General features: G+C 39.1%; 1 pseudogene across 1 annotated transcript; it reads left to right on the forward strand.

The window, feature by feature from the left end:
- The first annotated feature begins 6,498 nt into the window (after nucleotides 1-6,498).
- Nucleotides 6,499-7,247, forward strand: LOC306660301 (small ribosomal subunit protein eS6-like; annotated as a pseudogene). The gene has a single exon. The product of its transcript is annotated as a small ribosomal subunit protein eS6-like (transcript).
- The last annotated feature ends 13,839 nt before the right edge of the window (nucleotides 7,248-21,086 follow it).

A 21,086-nucleotide genomic window follows, 5' to 3' on the forward strand; every position in this document is an offset into this window, starting at 1 on the left:
GGAAGATTCTTGCTGCCCTGCCCTGCTCCAAGAAGCTGCCCCCTGTCCGTGCCTGCCCCCGGGCCGAGCTTCACCTGGTGGGAGAGACTCACCCTGTGGCTCTGTGTTGTTCCGAGTCTCTCAATACCTCCCCTTTCTTGAATCCTGAGTTCTGGAGTGACAGGAGATGCAGTCACCCTCTAGTCCACCATCTTGGGTCCTCTTTTGTCCTCTTTTTAAATCCACTAATGCAGTAGAATTTCCTTCTGTCTTTCCAGTCTGTTTTGAAAGTATGTGTGCTTTCTTTGATGTTCACGTCAATAACCCTATCTTTTCCTTTTCTCTTTTTTCTCATCCTGTTTTTCCTTCTGACAGTCTGTCAGGCCCTGCTGAAGTTACCTGCCTTTCTCTATAGACATGGAAGTCACTCTAGGAATATTTACTGTGTCTTCCTCTATCTCCCCACTGGCCTGACAGCACCTATATTCCTGGGTAACAATTTGCAGTGTCCTAAATGCAAAGGGTCAATACTTGGGACACACAGGGAGAGGGAAGACACTGATTTGTCACTAGATGGATGCTCCAGTCCTGATACTTCCACCTTCTGACTTTGTAATCTTACACAAGTCACAACTCCTCTGAGCTTTGATTTCCAGTAAAAAAATGGAATAACTAAAACCTCATGATAATTATTGTGAAAGTGAAATGTATAAGAGTCACATTAGCAAAGTTCTGGGACACAGAATGTAGATAATAATTACAGCTATTTCTTTATAACAGTATTGGGAAGTTCTTTACCCTCAAACAACCAAAGCCTGAAGTACACTATTAATAATTTTCTCCTTTGGAATAAGCATTCCTTTTTGTGGTCCTTCATGGAAATAAATATACTCTTGGGATATTGCATCCATTGGGGTTCTGACAGGAAACAAATGGCATACTCAGAAAGTTTTAACTAGAGGGATTTTAATAAAAGGTCATAAAAGTTATGGGCAGAATCAAGGGAACCCATAAGGATGGGGAGGCACCCACGGCATAGCAACAGCAAGAGGTTAATTCTACCCTTAGAAAAATAACTGTTCAACTTCAGTAGTGGAGAATGATACAAAATACAATCTCCGTTCACTGCTGAGCTCCTACCCTGTGTAGAGTGATATAAAGTTAGGCTGTTCAATGGCTCTAAAAGAGCTTATGTTTTAGCTGTGGGGAGAGAACTGAAACTTCTAACTGTGCAGTGTCCTCAGACTTCAACTTGTAACACAGATAGGTAAAAGAGCTGTTAAAACACGGATTTTGAGGCCTCACCTCTGAGTTTTTGATTCAGTGGGTCTGGGGTGGGGCTTGATAATATGCATTTCCAAGTGTTTCAGGTGATCTGATGTTGTTGATCCCAAGACACAAGTTGAGAATGGTATGGTTTGGACAAGAAGTGTCACCTGAAAAACTCATATATTAGGCAAGGAAGTAATATTCAGTGGTGAAATGATTAGCTTCTGAGAGCTTTAGAATAAGCATAATCAGTGGATTGATTCGTTTAATGTATTGATAACTTGAATGGGTTATTGTAGGCATGTGGGGCTTGGATGGAGGAAGTAGGCCACTGGGGAACCTGTCCTTGGGCTTATATTTTGTCTGTGGCCCTTCATTCTTGGCTGCTATGGGGTGAGCAGCCTTCCTCCACCATACCTTTTCAACATGATGCTCTGCCTCACCTAGATCCCAGAGTAAGGAAGTTGTTTGATCATTGACTGAACCTCTGAAACCATCAGTCAAAAATAAACTGTCCTCTTCTAAGTTGTTCTTGCCAGGTATTTTGGTTTCAGAGATAAAAACTACTAACACAGAGAACTACAAATTGTGACAATGTAACAGGATAGTAAGCTTGACTCTCCCTACAGTTTCTGGGGCAGAGGACACAAATTCAAAGAACAATTGATGGCAAAGAACTCATGCAGAAGAGAAAGAGCATGAAAATCTGGCTTTGGAACTCTCAGCTCACTAGTCCCCTCAAGGTTGTCTAAGCTTAGCCTAGAGAATGGATCAAAGAGGTCTCACAGCAAAGACCACATCAAAGAGAATTACCAGCCAGGTGAAGGAGCCCTCACAAAATCCACTTGATAGGTGTGTCCTGGAGTTTGTGGGAAGTAGCAGCTGGTTCCCTGACTCAGGCCTATAAAGGCATTTCCATAGCTAGAGAGGCCTGAGCAAAGGCACAAGTCTGAGTTAGGGATGTCCTACATTTTCAGCACTTGCTGAATCAAAGATGGATGAGTTTCCTCCTGGGTCAAATAGACCTGCAGAAAGCAGCTAGCTGGGAGTAGTCTTAAAAATATTCTTTCAGACTGTACCTCATAATACAGAGTAATCATTCATGAGACTATACCAATAGAAAGAAATGATTCAAAAAATAAATAGATGAGAATAGACAAATGCCCCATGCAAAAGAATCTCAAATAATTTCTGCCCTCCAAGAGGTGGAACAAAATTTCCTACTTCTTAAGCGTGGGCTTCCACACTGTGACTTCCTTCCAAAGAATATAATATGGATAGAAGAAACATAAAAATCACTTTCTAATGGATAAGCCTGGAAAATACTATCCAGGTGTCAAGGTTTGCATCTCAGTGATAAGTCATAGTGATAGCATGTACACTTGATATAATGTGATGGGAAGGATATTTCATCTCTAAGGTCTTCTTTTCCCAAACCTACAACCACAATGCAATCATGAAAGAGCATTAGACAAATTCCAGCTGAGGAACATTCTACAAAATACCTGACCAGTTCTTCTCAAGACTGTCAATGTTATCAAAAACAAGGAAAGCCTGAGAAATTGTCACACATGTAAGGAGGCTAAGGGGATGTGAAAATTACAGATAATGTGGGATTCTGGAACAGAAAAAGGACATTAGGTAAAAAATTAAGAAATTCTGAATGAAATATAAACTTTAGTTTATAATAAGATATCAACTTCGGTTCACTAGTTATATCAAATGTACCACACAATTGAAAGAGGTTAACAGTAGGTAAAACTAAGTGTGGAGCACATGAGAACTCCCTGTACCATATTTACAGCTTTTCTATAAATAAACAACTCATTTCAAATTAAAGGCACATTATAAAAAAGTTTCTGTTCAGTTGACCAGATAGCAGGACAAAGTGACCATCAGAAGGAGATCCTGTGGAGGGTTGATCAGATGGAAGTGGAGAAAAGTCATTCAGGGACAGGAAGAAGAAATTTAGCTTGCTCAGAAAGTTATGTCACCTAAGATATCTTGGGTGACAGAGTCAGGGCAGGTGGTTTTCTGAGGACTCTACCAAATCCCCACAAAAGAGCAAGCCAATATTTGGTCATTTAGCATGCAGTTGACCTTGACTTTGGGTACAATGTCATTGACCATCTAGCATCGTGAGCTTTTCCTAACTCACTTTCATCACCTCCATTCCCCTGTGCTTCCCAGGCCCAAATAAGGAGGGGTCAAAAATAGTAGTAGTCAGCAAGCATAGGAGAAGTAAGAAGCAAAGAAGAGAGAAGAAACCAAGCTTCCATGTCCCTCCCGAGGAACTCCAAGCCCCCATGCGACTTGAGCTATATGGAGAAAGGGTAAGCCTTATATTGAGTGAGAGAATCCACTGCTGACATTGTATTTGTCTAGACTTTATTTACTAGAAGAAAAGATTATCTGTTAATATCTGAGGATGAATATAAAGGTGGGATCTCCCAAGGATTGCAGAGAGAAATAGGGTATAAAACCTAGGCAAAAGGGCAAACTTAACAGGCAGTCATGAGAAAAAAAAAATTAAATTACTCTCTGCTTGTGTCCTACTGTGTCCAGCTTGTTCATATAACTTGGGATATTTCACTGTACTGTGTTCTAAGCAGGATACAGTTGAGATTTTCTTTTCCTTTTTTTCTTTTTTTTTCTTGGTACTGGGGATTGAACCCAGGGCACTTAACCACTGAGCCACATCCCCAGCCCTTTTGTATTTTACTTAGAGACAGGGTCTCACTGAGCTGCTTAGGGCCTTGCTAAATTGCTTAGGCTGGCTTTCAACTCGCAATCCTCCTGCCTCAACCTCCCAAGCCACTGGGATTATAGGCATGTGCCACTGCACCTAGTGGATACAATCAAGACAGGTAAGGATAATTATAGAGGCAGCATTTAAGCTGAATTAGAGTGATGATGAATATAGGGTTTCCACAAGGAAAGCTTTCTGAGGGGGTGAAATACAGCATAAGGGAGGAATCTCCAGATTGCATGGTACACAGATGCATCCCCATAACAGAAGCACAGGAGCAATGACATGGAATATGACCTATGATTGACAGGGCATGAGAGTTCCATAGTGGTACAGCATTGCTTAACCATGACCTACTACAAGGATCTTATTCATGCAGTTGGAGAGCCAAGGGTATAGGCTATCTCTTCCTTGCTAAGAAGTTACTAGCAGTAGAGTCTGCCATGACTGGTAGAGAGAACATTGTCAAGAAGCATGGTAAAGAAGATGAGAGAATGGATTAAAGGAGCATTTCTTGAGTAAAATGGATTCATTTATTTAATATACAGTGTAAGAGAGAAACCAGACTCAAAGCTGACTCTGTTTTCAGGAAATGTGTGGTTGTTTAATGATACCAAATTAGGTATAATTTAATTAATAGGTATCAATTAATGGGGAGAGCAGTTTGGTTGTGGGTCAGTGTGTGGTCAGTGTGCCTAGCTTAGTTTGAAACTCCTAGTGGTCATCCAAAAAGCCATCATATCACGCAGTGTGAATTAGTTAATTAGCAAACTCCTATTCTTCCTTGCAAGCCTAGTGAAAATGTCCTTCTTTATTAAATCTGCTCTGATATGTTTTGTTTCTTATTCTCTTTTGGTTCCCCAACTCCATCTCAGGCTTAATCATTCACTCTTTTCTACATGTCATCAGCACTTTAACCAAACTTCTAGTACATCAATTGATGTGCTACCAGTGGTTTCCATGTCAATCTCCCCTGAAAACTAAAGAGCTCCTTGAAGTAAGGAGCTAATTTTGAACGCAAAATACATGAGTTACTTAGTAAATATGTGTCAAATGAATGGATACATGAGTTTGCCTTCCTCTGTGTAAAGAAGGTATACTGAGGTGCAATAACATGAATAATAAAAGAGGGAAAGGATGGAGGATGGGAAGAAGAACCCCAGGGGTCTCACTATATTCAATCTTTGCCACATCCCACATTCAAATGCAGGCTAAGACCTGGAAGCTCATGCCAGTGTCATTGACATGACTCCAGTGGGTGGGATCTGGGTATTCTAGAACACTTTTAGGGTCCTCATCTTGTTACTGCTCATTATTACTGTCTCCTGGTGAATCTTGAGAACACTGATATGACTTTGGTCATAGGTGCAAAGTGACAGCATATGGAAGGCTGATCACATGTCTTCTTCTTCTCTGGAGACCTTGGGGAAAGCCCAAAGAAAGACGGTGCACTTGGGCCACAATTGGTCTTTCTGGATCTAAGGTAGATTAGCATTTTAATGAGATTTCCCATACATTAAGCAGAACATAGCTGGAAGGCTAGGTTGATGTAAGTCTGGAAGGATGTGGTGAGCAAGCCTGAGAGCATGCACTTGATCCACGTGCATGGTGACTGTCATTTAGGCCCAACCAGTATTTTCCTTCACTCTGAACGCCTCCGATGAAGAAATAAAATGATTTCATTAGATAGGAATCTCTAGTACTAAAAAAGGTATAAATAATTGATAAATTGAGGATAGGTAGGAGCTATGTTATAGAAAGTAAATACGTATACTGTCTTAAGCTTTCAGATGTAGTAACCTCTCAAGAATGTAACTTGTGGGGCTGGGGTTGTAGTTCAGTGGTAGAGCACTTGACTGGATTTGATCCTCAGCACCACATAAAAAAATAAAAATCAACAAATAAAATACATTGTCAACTAAAAAATGTTTTTTAAAAAAGAGTGTAACTTGTTCTGTAATAGATTTGCACTTAAGCGACTTAGGTCAAAATAAGACTGTGAGTAGAGAGCATGTGAATGGACCATTGGAGAAATGCATATGCAAAATAAATACGATAAAAAGATACATGAAGATTCAGGATAGCACTCTGAAAAAAATAATAACCTCAGGCAAACTACTAAAGCCAATAATTCTGCTAACTCTGTGCTCCTGATGGTCTTTCTTCTTTTCACTGGTAACTACTTTAGTTTCTCTTGGACCATAAGCCCAGTGGGAAGTCTCCCATCAGGCCCAGAGTAAAAATTGTCAAGAAGGAACAAAATCCAGTAATATTATTAACACTCATCTTTTTTTCCATCTTTGCCTGCAGAGGCCCAGCTAGAAGACTGACACTTGAGATTCTGTTATGTCCCAGGCACCTCAAAAGACATTTTTCCCTCATACTGCCTTCCTCCAGTTAAAACTCACTTTTAGAGGAAGACAGAATGAATTTTATTATTGTAAGAAGTGAAGAGAGAAGTTCTTTTTTGTGGTGCCTTGTGGGCGATCAGCTGCTCCAAGATGAAGCTGAATATTTCCTTTCCAACCACTGGCTGCTAGGAACTCACTGAAGTGGATGATGAACGCAAACTTCATACTTTTTATGAGAAGCGTATGGCCACAGAAGTTGCTGCTGATGCTCTGGGTGAAGAATGGAAGGGTTATATGGTCTGAATCAGTGGTGGGAATGACAGACAAGCTTGCCCCATGAAGCAGGGTGTCTGGACCCACGGCCGTGTTCACCTGCTACTGAGTAAGGGGCATTCCTATTACAGATCGAGGAGAATGGAGAGAGCGCGAATCTGTTCGAGGTTGCATTGTGGATGCCAATCTGAGCGTTCTCAACCTGGTTATTGTAAAAGAGAAGGAGGGATATTTCTGGACTTACCTAATACTACTGTACCTCATCGACTGGGACCCAAAGAAGCTAGTAGAATCTGCAAACTTTTCAATCTCTCTAAGGAAGATGATGTCTGCCAATATGTTGTCAGAAAATCCCTTAACCAAGGAAGGTAAAAAAATTCAGGACCAAAGCACCGAAGATTCAGCATCCTGTTACTCCATGTGTCCTGCAACACAAGTGCCAGCATATTGCTCTGAAGAAACAGCATACTAAGAAAAATTAGGAAGAGGCTGCAGAATATGCCACACTTTTGGTCAAGAGAATGAAAGAAGCCAGAGAAAAACGCCAGGAACAGATTGCCAAGAAACACAGGCTGTCCTCTCTGAGAGCTTCTTCTTCTAAGTCTGAGTCCAGTCAAACAGAATAATGTTTAAGAGTAACAAATAAATAAGATCTGACCTTCAAAAAAAAAAAAAGAAGAAGTAAAGAGAGAAGAGTTGAGTGTTGAGGTGGTCCTTCCTTCCATTTCCATTTTAATATGACTCAAGTGTGGGAAAAACCAAAGGAGTGTGGGAATGACAAGCATATGAAGAAGGTAATGGATTTTAAAATGTTAAGAAATGCTGTCCTGCACCAATGACTCAATGTCTGAGGGTAGCATGACAGATCTCAGATCCCTGGGGAGAGGCCAGGCCCCACACACACACACGCTGGCCTTCACTGCTGCATAGGAGGACCCCTGCACCGAGCCCTGAATCTTTGTCTGTCAACTGTTTTCACTGTGGGATCTTCACATTGACATATCTCCTGGCTTTCCTTAAAACATGAAGGCTATGCTGTAAGACTTTCCCAGAATACCCAGAAAGAATCCAATCATCCGAGAGCCCCAAACTTTCCTGTCCAGTATTCTAATATGGTTAGGAGCCTCATATTGCATATACAGAAATAAAAATATCATTCCCTATGATATCATCTGCTCTTCTCATCTTTAGAGTTAACAGTTAAGCTAGTAACCCTCTGTAATATTTAATAGACTCAAATGCAGCCCAATTTTTCCCTGAAATAAAATTCCATTTTAAGCACTAGAATTTGTATGCCAAATTCAGCCCTTTAAAAAGATATAAATTTTTACCACTGAGTTATAGGCTTTGGAAAAGAGAAGGTTAGCAATGAAAAATGTCATACAAACTGAATAACTAATGCCAACAACGAATGTCATCTCAATAATGCATCTTCCACACGGTAGGATTAGCACACAGGTCACATCAAATCTCAGCTCTGAATGGGCTGGAAGCTTGCTCACTCAGCACCTTTGGTTTTCAGAGTCTATTATCTTGCTTACTTAGTAAATTTAATGTTGTGTAATTTAATTTTTATTGCCTCATTTGTAAGTCTCTCTCTTTCTTCAACCCAAGATAATCTTCGGGGTCTTAGCCTGCCTCTTTACACTCAGATGTCCACTTTTTATAACAGGATAAGAGGATAAGCAGCAAACACTGCAATATATTGGAACCAAAACAGAAAATTCCACCTTGTGCTCCAAAGATACCAAGACAAGGGTGAAGGAAGGACTGAAGAATCGAAGCTGTTTAGCAGTGAATACTCCGTCAGCAGGAAGACTTCCACAAATTTCTAAGAGAAGATGCATTCCTCTCAACATTTTTCATTCTCATGAAAGATTGGGGTCTTTTCATAAACAATTTTCAATAGAGAGATGATATTTCTCTATTCAGATGTTTTATTTATTCATATATTCAATTAGCACAAGTCCCATTCTTTGTCTTCAAGCTTGTTAACTCCATTGCCATTCCTGTGAAGTGAACTTACTCTTTTAAATCCACAAAGGAAGCTGGGCATGGTGGTGCAGGCCTGTAATCCCAGTGGCTAGGGAGGTTCGTGGGTTCAAAGCCAGCCTCAGCAACCTAGTGAGGCCCTAAGCAACTCAGTGAGACCCTATCTCTAAATAAAATATTTAAAAGGGCCGTAGATGTGACTCAGTGGTTAAGTACCCCTGGGTTTAATCCCTAGTACCAAAAAAAAAAAAAAAAAAAAAAAAAATCCACAATGGATTGTATTGCTTATAAAAGGAAAAACAGGAAGGAATTTGCTCTACACATTAAAAAAAATGCAGAAACATAAAAGCATGATTCCAGAAAATAAATAGTGATGATTATCATATCCAGAGGAGTTGAAATTCTAACTTAGGCAGGCAAGATTATGCAAGCACTGCAGACTTGGTTAGCTAACTTAGGCATCTATAAGTGATGGCCCTATCACTTTAAAAATTAAAAATTAAATCTGATAGCGAACTAGGATTTCTAAAGAGCCTACACTATGCTCAACTTTGCAAAGATAGATGAGGCAAAAATTACTTCTCTATGACCTAAGTACTGATTAGTGTGTTCTCATGAATAAATTGAGTATGAAGGATAAATGAGCCAAATTCTCTCTGGGTCACAGGTACATGCTCATGCATACCTGTCGCCATGTGTGTGCATCTGAAAGAAAGAAAAATAACTTGCTTAATATCTATAAGTCCTGGAAGAACCCTGAAAATGAGGGTCTTGGAAGGAAGTATAAAATTTTCCAGTCATATTTGGTGTTGGTGCTGGTATCTTGGGAGACGGTAATTTGTTCTGATCATGAACATGGGCTCAGGAATACAATTTCCTGGCTTTGTACTCAGGTTTCCTGCTTAACAGCTGTGTTAGAGAGTTGCTTAATTTCTCCATGCCTTGTTTTTTTTCAACTGAGAAATGGGCAGAATGTTAGCACAGAGTTTTTCTGAGTATAAGACAAGTTCATGAATATAGTGCTTAGTGCTATGCCTGCCAATTCTGAAGCACTTGATAAAACAGCAAGTTTATCTTGTTGTTTATGGAACATTTATTATTTTTATTATTCCCCTAAAGATGACAGGTGGATAAAAATTGCTAGTGCCTGATGGGAAACTTCACATCATCAGCTGCTATTTCTGGAAACACAAAGGTTGCTGTGTGGTCCTCTGGTCACGATGGTTTTGGAATCCAGAGCAGGGAAGTTTAAGGATGATGAAGTTCAGGAGGCAGAGACCGGGCACCGTGATCATTTTCATATCCTATTCTCTCTGTAGGTTGATGGTCTTTAGTTTTACTTGATTTAAATTCCTTCCAACATCTTTCCCTCTCGATATTGAATTGAGGTTTGACATGGTTATTGTTAGGCCTGCGGTCCCTGGAAGCGACTGCGCATCAGCTGCCACAGTGCATCCTCTCTTGTCTCCTCCATTGCTTCCCTTCTAGCCTGATGTATGAGACTCCTTTCAGCATCCTTCATTTCCACTTAGCATGCAGGCTTTCCTCCAGTGATGTTCCACACTGACAGCCAGCCTCACCATCTTCTCCAGATCCTCCACTTAAAAGCTGGCATCGTTCAAGAAGCCTTTCCTGAGTGAAGAGGTAACCTCCAGGAAGGCTAGGAACAACCTAGAAAACTACTGCCTGCTTTTAGCCCTCCCTCTGATCGTTTGCACTATCATAACTCATTATGATCCCTGAAGCCTCTTCCTTTATCATAATTTACCTACTTCTCTTTATCATCTCCTGTTTTCCTTACCAAATTTTCAATTTCTCTGTGTATTGCTTTAATCAATGTTTTTCATTTTATATATAGCTTCTGTAGATCTCTCATTTCTTTAAATCAATCAACTATTTTCTAAATGCCTATACCTTTAGGCATGTTGATTTTAAGTTCATCTTGATTAGCTCAACTAAAAAGGCAAGGAGTAAATAAGGAGGAGATGGCGAATTATCTAGCTTATTTTGGTGGTTGTCATTCCTTATAAAATAGATGGTGAAATTGTTCTAAAACGCTGTGGGTTACATTTGATGGGTTTACATGGACATATAAATCAAAAACCAGGAAAATTTCCACAAGAATGAGCTCTATTTTAGAGCATGCCATGACTCCCCTGCTTCCTACTCACTGAAAGCACCTCTCAGTGGAAACATGACCTTTACCATCATTCTCCTCCACCAAAAAAAAAAAAAAAAAAAAAAAAAAAAAAAACCCAAACAAACAAAACCCAAAAACAGTTTCAAACTTGTGGAGCAATGCTGTCTTAGAAACCAAATGATAGAGCTATTACAAAGGTCAAAAAATAGCAGACACTACCAAAAGTTGATCAAAAGTTTCAGGAAATTTTTTCCTGGCAAATGTTATTTTGCAGAGCCTTACCCATTTTCTGTGACAGTGTATTTCCTGGTTTGGGCTTGTGAGGATTATTACTTTATTGCCTAGTGTGGTGTCATGGTTTTGGGGCCTCCTCTGCTGTATTTTCACCTTAAATCATCATTCATAGCTTGGTGCATGGCTGGTTACAATGGTTAAGTGAATAAAGACCTGTGACGTTTCAACTTGACAAACATGTTTGATTTCGCATAGAGGTAAATGTTCTGCACATTCACACACTCTGCCTGGGCTCTGGGTTTGTGTTGGGATGGAGGTGTATGTTGTTTTTGGAGGCCTCTTTCCTCACCTGCTGAAAAGAGGCTATTAGGGTCCGATATCGACTGGTGCCCAATATTGACTAATCCCCAGAGAGTCAAAATGCACACACGGTGATGCAAGACACACAACGAGGTTTTATTGCAAGCTTCAGCCTGGACCGCCACCAGCCTCTCAGGCCATTGCAATGGCTGAGTGGGGAGTGGCCCTGAGGGGCGAGAAAGCCCTCTATTTAAGAAATTTCCAAGCATTCACACACAAAGATCTGTACGTTATTGGTTAACATTTGAACAGCTAAACATTAGTCCTCCTCTGGTTGGGTTCTGCCAATATATTTGATTCTCATTGGGTCTCGCCAGAACTGAACGGTCCTGGAGGAAGAAGGGAGGAGGGAAGGGGTGAACTATGCAGAAGATGAGTCGGGGCTAGGCCCCCTCCCCTGTCCTTGATAGATGAGGTTTCCAGGCAGCTACACATTCCTCAGACAAATATCTCTTAACAACCTTGATAAGCACAGGGGCCCAGCAGTCCTGTTTGTCCTGCATTGGCTCTTGAGGGTGCAGTCGCTACTGCCTGCATCCTGGTGATTAAGACAGTTAGCTGCACAGAGATCACCTGTTCTCAGCAAGGCCTCTGATGATTTCTCTAGGAGCTCACTGCTAGTGAGTAGGGAGGGCCTTGACGGCCAGAATGAAGAACCTACTGGGAAGTGCACTTGCGCTCCTCAGTGAATTGCAGGCATTCGCCATCCAATCCTCGGGGCGGCTGCCAGGGACTTGTTTCTATCCTCCAGACTCAACTCCACTTTGTTTTTTACTCTACCGTACTTGATCTTGACAATTCTACTCTCTGGATAAAGTTTAAAATTTTGAGAAGTAAACATATCAGAGAGGGATGGAAACCAGAGGCTGATGGGTAGCGAGTGTGAAAGTTCCCGGGCATGTGTAATTAGAGCACCAGGTCATAAAGACTCTGCGCTGGAGCATATTTCTTCCTTGAGTGCAATATGCATGAATATTACATGGGCTATTTTCTCCTCTGCCTGTTTTACTTACTTTCAGAAGTAGCTTTGCAGTGACCTAGTACCCCAGTTCCCATTCTGGAGAATGTTTTAATTCTCCTGAGACAGCCTGTCTTTTTTTCAATGCTTGATTCAGCCATGCAGCTTGAGCTCAACCTTTGGAAGTTAGATGATGTCTACAAAAATGATCCCTGGATTCTCAGACTCAGTGGTTTGAAATATCCTGGTACTGCCTACCTTCAACTATTATGCTGAAGTAGTAATGGATAAAGGAGAATATACTATGTTCTATACTTGGTATATTCCTTAATTGTGTGTGTGAGTGTGTGCGTGTAGACAGAGAGAGGGAGAGAAAGAGAGGATAGGAGACAATGAAAAAGAAAGGAGCCAGGCTAGGTGGCACATGCCTGCAATCTCAGTCACTTGGGAGGCTAAGGCAGGAGGATCAAAAATTCAGTCAGTCTCAGCAACTTAGTGAGGCCCTAAGCAACTTAGCAAGATTCTGTCTCTAAATAAAATATAAAAATGGGCTGGGGATGTGGCTCAGTAGATAAGTGCCCCTGGGTCCAATCCCTGGTCCAGAGAGAGAGAGAGAGAGAGAGAGAGAGAGAGAGAGATAGAGAGAGAGAGAGAGAGAGAGAGAGAGAGAGAGAGAGAGAGAGAAGTTGTTTTCTTTTTTGTCATTTTTTTAATCCTGCTCTTAATCAATAATTGCTATGGAAATTCTGACCCCAACTTAGGAAAATCTGGATTTTTTTTTTCTTTAAATCTCTGCTTTTTAAAGAGGGAGGGCATGGAGGATATATTGGAAGCCTTTACATGCAACCTGAGTACATATTGTCTAGTCAAGTTTTCTGTGAGAGACTTTTGATACTAGAATATTTAGTATTTTCTAGAAAAACATATTTTAACAGAAAGCTGTAATAGGTCTTTTGGTTCTGGTAATATAGCCATAAAAATGAAGTGACTAGAATAGGCTTGGCATGGCCTCCTTCTCTTGGCAACTAACATATATCACTGTGGAATTGCAGGCACATGAAAGATAACATAATATCGTCTGCTATAAATTCCATTCATTAAATATGAAATATGTGTCATTTTTTTACATGTCTGCTCCAAAAGATGTACTTGATTGCTTGTCTTTTGGCATGTACTGATTCAGGGAACTTGTGTATTGCAAAGCCCCATCCCTTTAAAAACTGTTTCAAACTTATCTGACTTTTCAATTATGTAGAACAGTTAAAACAAAACAAAAGAGGGATAGCAAATGTAAATATCCAAGGATGGAGATGTTCCCAAGTAAATTTTTACATATTTTTATAATCACATATCCAATTTTTCTCATTTTTCTGAAATTGTCAGTGGCATCCTGCCCTACCAAGCTCTCTCCTGTATGACAGAAGACGGAAGCCTAGAGACATTTTTCAGACATTTTTGGAAAAATATGTGCAGAGGCTCAGGCACATGTTCCTTCTTGGAACTGCAGTGGTTAGATGTAACTAAAACATAAAGGACCATTTGGGATGATGAGGCTTCAAAGGAAAAGTAATAATAACATCCCCAGATACTGTTTTAAGGAGTTTGTATGTATTAACTCTCTTTTTCTCATAACCGTCTTCTTATAACAGGCAAGGAAACTATGGCAAAAAAGAGATTACACAATATGTCATCTCGAAGATAATAGAAAATGAGTTTTGTTTTATGGTGTCAGGACCAGAAAACAACCTTTAAGATCCCATGGAACTTTACTCATTAAAGAAAACTATAAAAACTCAATTAAACCCATGAAAGAAGACTCAAATAAATATTGAGACTAACAGAATTCTCTATGAAAAATCTTAAGATTGTAAATGCTAATTTCCCCCCAAATTAATCCATAAGTTCAATGAAATCCAGATCAAAACCCCTTCAGGATTTTAAATGATGCTTTACAAGGTGATTATTATACTGAATTGAACTCATCGGGAAGATAATTTTCAGCTGGAAGATAAAATTCCCAAGGTTTGCCATGAAACTTTTGAAAAAGAGATCTGCATGGTGACTTTTACTAGCAGATAATAAAAAATACCATAGTAATTAAAACCACACGATAATAATGCAGGAGCAGATTAAGGAATAATGAGGGGGATGGGGATGTAGCTCAGTGGTAGAGTGCCGACCTAGCATGTGCGAGGACATGGGTTCAATTCCGAGGACTGGAAAATTAAAGGAACAATGAGACAACCCTGGAGCTCCAAGCATAAACCCACACACTGATTAAGGTGGTATTTCAGATGAGAATGGGTAAACTTTTGAAGCATGATGTCAGAACATTATTGCCATACTGAGAAAAAATAAAGCCAGAAACTTATAGACACAAAAAAAATCCACATGGAATTTTTTAAACACATAATATTTATTATAGAAATTTTAGAAGAAAGTTGCAGAATGTTTTAAAACATAATTTCAATGTGGCAGTGAAGCCTTCTTAAGAATATGCAAGTTATAGAATTCATAAAGGAAAAATAAGCAAATTTGGGGAAGAAAATTCTACATGTGATTAAGAATACCACAAACAACATGAACAATGCAGCCGGAGACAGAGCCATGGCTGAGTAAGAAACCAGACCAACTTTAACATGAACACACATGGCCAGTGGGCCCTTACAGGTGAATGTTTCTTATTGAAATCACACTGTCTAGAGCATATAGTTCACTCGGTTCTCTCTCTTTCCAAACCTCCAGTACTCTGTCCTCTTCCTTATCAACTGATGACTTCTCATTTCACTGAAACAAACAAACAAACAAACCAGAATCAGCCAATCAGAAGGAACTTCCTTGTCCTCCCACCAACATGTCACCCAGTCCACCAGTTCTACACCTGCTCAGTCTGCTTTGTTGCTTGGAGTTACAAAAGGATGAACTATCTGTGCTCTTATCCACACTTAGATTTTCCACTTGTTTCCTTTTATCTACCCAGGACTTTCTTTTTTAAAAGTCCTCTCTCTCCTCCATCATTAACTTAAACTCTCCATTGGCTCATTGCCATCAGCGTGCCAACATTTCAGAAGGACATAGCTGACATTACAAAAATGAAATAAATTGTCCCTTGATCCGATATTTCTCTTGCTGCTGCTCTATTTTTCTGTTCTTCAGAGCAAAATTCCTCCAAAGCACACTCGATGTGTTCATCTCCTCTGCCATTCTCCCTAGAGACCAATTCATTTAGAATCTTGTCTCCCTCTACTAAAACTCCTTTTCTCAAAGTAACCAAATGACCTTCATATTTCCAAATATAGTAGTCTCTTCTAAATTCTCAAGTAGATCATATCTACTTCATTTCTTCAGTTCTGAGCTGGGAATCTGACATTGCTTTATCTTCTGTCATATTCTACTAGTCAAAGTTCCCATAGAACTCATGCCTATTTGAGGTCAGAGCACAAAGGACTACTTATGGACCACGAGGCTTCAAAAAGAGTAATAATAGCAGCAATTAATTTTATACAGCATTCACTAAGTACCAGTTTCTGTGCTAAGTAGTTCACTTGGCTTCTGGGAGACTATACTTTCCTGGTTTTACTCCTTTCCACTGATCACTTCTCCTCAGGCCTCATGGAGGCATCTTCCTCCTGCTTTTCCCCTGTGGACTTTGGAGTGTCCCAGGACTTGGACAACTTCACTTTTCTGCCTATGTGGACTTCCACAAATTCCATGACTTTAAATACTGGTTATGTGCTTATGACTCACAGATTACTGATATCAACTCCAGTTCCTTTCCACTTGACCTGCAGACCCCTCTGCACCATTCCCTACATGATAGTGAGATAGTGAGCAGGTTTCTCAAGGTCAACGTGTACAAGATGGTTCCTTGCTTTCTTCTTCATCTTGATGAGCCACCATTCACCTTGTGTTTAGGTAGAACACCTTAGGATTTTCTTTTCTCCTTCTCCCCATATCCCATCAGTTGCTCTTGTCAGCTTTACATTTACACTATATCCATGATCTTGTGACTTCTCACTACTTCCATTGCCAAAACCCCAGTTCAGTCCTCTCCTGCTTAAGTTCCACTGTATGTTGCAATAACGTAATTTTGCTCCCATTCTTCCCAATACCCTTCAACACGCCTGAACACTAACATAGTTTATTCTATACAGTAAATGGTCTGCATCTTTTCAAAGAGAAATCAGATTCTATCATTCCCCTACATGACATCCTTAATGCTTCAATTCTTCAGTGAAAATAAAGTTGACCATCCATAATTCACACCACCTTACATTCTCTGGTTCTTGACTGTCTCTCTAGGCTCATGTCTTACTACCCTTCTCTTGTAGACCTCTAGCTACACTGCCCTTCTTGTTGCTTATGGAACATGACATGTATGGGCCACCTGAGGGCCTTTACACATGTTATTTTGTCCTATCAGAATTTTTTCTCTCTAAATAGCACTCAGTTCAGTGCTCATATGACCTCCCTGACCACCTATATAAAGTAGCATGCTTCCTTGCCTGTGTCTTTTACCCCACTTGATTATTTTTATAGTATTTATATAATATTAAATCTGTGTATCTTCTGTTTATTGTATACCTTCATACTGAACTGTCAAATCTAAGAGGTGGGACTTTGTCTTACAGCTATATTTCCAGTATCTAGACCAATATCTGGTACAGAGTGTGCAGTAAATTTCTCTTAAGTAAATAATTAATGAATAAAAGACACACCACAGACTATGAAACAGTATTTGTGGCATGCAGAACAAAGAACAAGTTAATATTCAGAATGCAAAGAACTATTGTAAGTCAATAAAAACAAAAGAACAATCTACTAGAAATTTTTCTTAAAGAATACAAAATAGTAAATGCACTGAAAAATAAATTCATATGTATGATGAACATGGAAAAGTATAAAAACTTCAGTGGTAATCAGAGAAATATTAGTTAAAATTGTAAGCTACCACTTTTTGCCCATTCAGAATGGCAAAATATAAATGATTGACAATGTTCATTGGTGGCCAATGTTGGTAGAACCAGGTACTGTAATAATAAAATATTGGTGACAGCATCAATGGGCAAAAATTTTAATTTTTTGGAAAGAAACTTGATATTATGTATCACAATTTTAATATCTTTCATTTCAGAAATATGACTTCTATGAATCCAATATTTGTAGAGAATATTCACACAAGTATAAGACTATTTATTATAATTCTATTTTATTTAGCAAAAATTAGAAATAGTAAAAATATTAATAGAAAGATTGGTTAATTTTGATATGGGGAAAAGATTGAAGGCAGGAAATAAAGGCTGATCTTAAAATTTTATTTGATCTTTTTATGTATTATATTGTTTTCAGCAATGAGAGAGTGTGTGATTATTTTTCAGTAACTTATGATAACTGTAAAAATGTTACATAAGTTAGAACCATGGGGCTGGGAGCACCTTTAAATAGCTCTGGGGAGGAGGAAGTTAAATGGTTATCTATTCTTACATAACAAATTCCAAAACTTAGTATTTTAAAGCCATTTGTTATATTTCACAATTTGTGACTCAGAGATTGGCTCAGGCTTGGTGTGTCTCTTCCATTCCACAAGATTCTGACCAACTCAGTGGTTCTGCTAGTGGAGTGGACTGGTTGGAGGGTCATAGATGGTCACAAGTATGGCACCTGATGGGGATGGTTGGTAGACTTCTATCCTGAGACTGGCAACTGGACCACCACCTACCTTATATCCTCTCCAACATGGTGGCAGTTGAACTCCTTTTGTGGTGATAGGACTTACAGAGACAGTTAAATGTAAGGAAGTGGAAGCCACCAGTGATTTTAAGGTTGAAGTTCAGGATTTCTCAGAATCTGACCATTTGCCATGTTTTCTAAGTTAAATCAGTCATAAAATTCACACATATGCAAAATAAGGATAAGCTATGGATTCTAACTCTCAATGAGAAGAGTGTCAAAAGTGTTTCAGGCCCAATGAGAAAAGAATCCAAAATGTAAGGTTCATCTTTAAAGGAACTGTAAAGATCCACCCTAGCCAAGCTTCCTCCATCTTGAATAACTTCCATTTATACATTATTAGTACTGACCGGATCAGGCTCATCCTTTTGTGGGTGAAACAATGTGTTCGGCTTGATGTGACTGGAGCTTGGTGTGGGGCAGAGGATGTGGGTGGAACTAGAGTGATATATTTGGGAGGCATAGGGTATGGGTAGTGACGAAAGCTTCAGCAGGGAAGGCTATCATCCAAAGCATGCAGAAAGATGGATAAGGCTTAGCACTGTGGCAATTATTTTCTCCATAAATGAGCTTAGGAAGAGGTGTTGGATTGTAAGTTTGAGCGAGGGAGGGAGGATATATGTCATCAGGGAGGATATGAAGGAGTGCCAAGAGTGTCTGTTCTCAAGCAGTTTCATTTGCTAGTATTTATTTTCAACCTATTGTGAACTTCTCAAAGACACAGAGGAAGCTGAGAATTCCTCTGTGGGGGCGGTGAAGGTGGTTTCACCTTATCCTTCTCTCAGAGAAGAAGGTACAACAAACAGGGAATTGATGGCCTGAAACAGAAAGGGGTTAGAACAAAAGACTCAATTTGTTCCTCTTCAACATTCTTTCTTTCAGAGGAATTATAAACAAAATGCATGCTTGTTATAACACCCACAGAATAAAGCACCATTTACACTGAATAGTGAAAGACCATCCCACCTCCGGTTTCATTTTCTATATCACTTTTCTGTCTTTTTTCCTAATTTGCTTTATCTAACAATTTATTTTGTTTTTACAAATATTTATTATAAATTATTTATGCATACAGAAAATCAGAGAGTAAAATTAGGCACACCCATGTTGTCATTAAGGTGAATTAGCAAATGCTAACATTTCTTCAGATGTGGTTTTAATCTTTGTTAAAAGAAGTAAAATATTAGATACACTTGAAATTCTCTTTATAACTTTAGCATTTCCTGTTAATTCCCTCTATTGTGAGTTTATGTATTCTTACTAATCACTTTTTATATGTTTACTCCATAAGCTCATGCCAATTGGCCCCAAATAGCATTGTTTGATGTGTTTGTACAGTTAACAAAAATGGTATTTTGTACATATTGTTAGTAACTTTTTTATTCTACATTATAATTTTTGTATAAACCTATATCTATAAAAGTATATCAAATGCATTCATTTTAACACTTTAACTGCTCTATAGTTTCCCATGGTATGATTAGACTAAAATGTATTTAACCTTCAACTGAAGATAGGCAATTTGATGGTTTTCATTTTGAGTATTTTATAATGATGACTACAAATGCATCTTTGTATATCTAACCATGTATACTATACCTGAGTCAGTGTTTTGTAGGCTGTGTACCTAGAAATAGATTAATTTTTTTTAATAAAAAGCAAAACGTTCAGTTCAATCTGGCTTAGAAATGAAAACATTTATTATTTCACTTGAAAAGTGATTTGGGGCTTGGGTTGAAATTTAGGGTCATTTTATTCAAAGCTCAGTCAGGTTATTTAAAAACCATTCCTTTCCATCTTCCATCCTGTCACCCTGCATGTGACTTCCTTGTCAGGCTGGAAATAAATGGTGGCATCATTTGCAAACATGGCATCCAAAGGCAACTGTGTGCAGAGGAGAGATGGCTATTTCTCCCAAGGTGATCTCTTAAGAATTATAATCTTTCTCCAGAACATGCCCAAAAGACTCCCCTTCATGATCTATTGACTGCAGTTGGGTCGCTGCTAGTGACAATGTAATCAACCCCCTTAAAAAAAAAATCAAGCCCATTTATGGGACTGGAGGGGTCCTCTTCTTCCAGTGTAACTCATGGAAGTACTAAAGAAGGACTGGTTGGGCAAAGCAAATCAGGCTTCTGTTGAATAGGCCAGGGTTTGGGGAAGTGTGCTGATAGGCCATCAGTGCTCAAATCCTGTTCATGTGGTCATTGTCAAAGTGATCTGCAAAGTATGTGTGTACAGTATACATACCAATTTAAACTCCTACTACAGCCATATGAGAATTCATATCAAACATCCTCACCAGCATTTAGAAAATTTAGACATTGAGTTATTGCCCATCTCTGGAGTATGGGATGCTTCACTGTTGCTAAACTTTTCCTGATTACTTTCATATGTCTTTTTGATAGCCCATTTTACTTTTCTATCAGTTGTTTCTTTAGTCCATTTGGCCACTTTCCTATTGAATTGATTTTTCTTAGCAGTTGGTAGGAATCTTTTATATTTCTGTACACAATCCCTTTGTTAATATAGGTAATAAATATCTGTTATCTATTAACATTGTTTATGTGAGTTTTAGATCCCTAAGTTGTTAGAGAGCAAGGTTGGAGAGGAAGAAAGGTGGAGGGATAATTGATATAGTAGAATCCAGGAATATCAAGATTAATTTTTAGGAAGTAGAGTCATTCTGTGTGCAATAGAAGGCCAAGAATCAGGAATTGAGTTGCTGAGAAGGAAAGGAGAGGAGTACAGAGTGGTAAATGGGCTGAGATTGGATGTATAGCCTATTGACCACTTGCTCTGTGCCAGTCTTTATGCAGCCACATTACATGTATTATTGCACTTGACCATGCAATACTCTTGTTGTAGTCACATTCCAGATTTATAGCTCAGAAAACTGAATCATAAAGTCATGAAGTAACAGATACAGACAAGTCACCCAGTAGGCAAGAAGTTGATTGTAACTGGCACCCATGAAGCTAGTCCCAAAGACTATTTTGTTAGCCTCTATCTATATAGTCTTACAGGTCTTATGTTCACTGTCGTGATGGC

This window comes from Sciurus vulgaris (genome assembly GCF_902686455.1).
Source record: "Sciurus vulgaris genome assembly, chromosome: 4".
Lineage (NCBI taxonomy): Eukaryota > Metazoa > Chordata > Mammalia > Rodentia > Sciuridae > Sciurus > Sciurus vulgaris.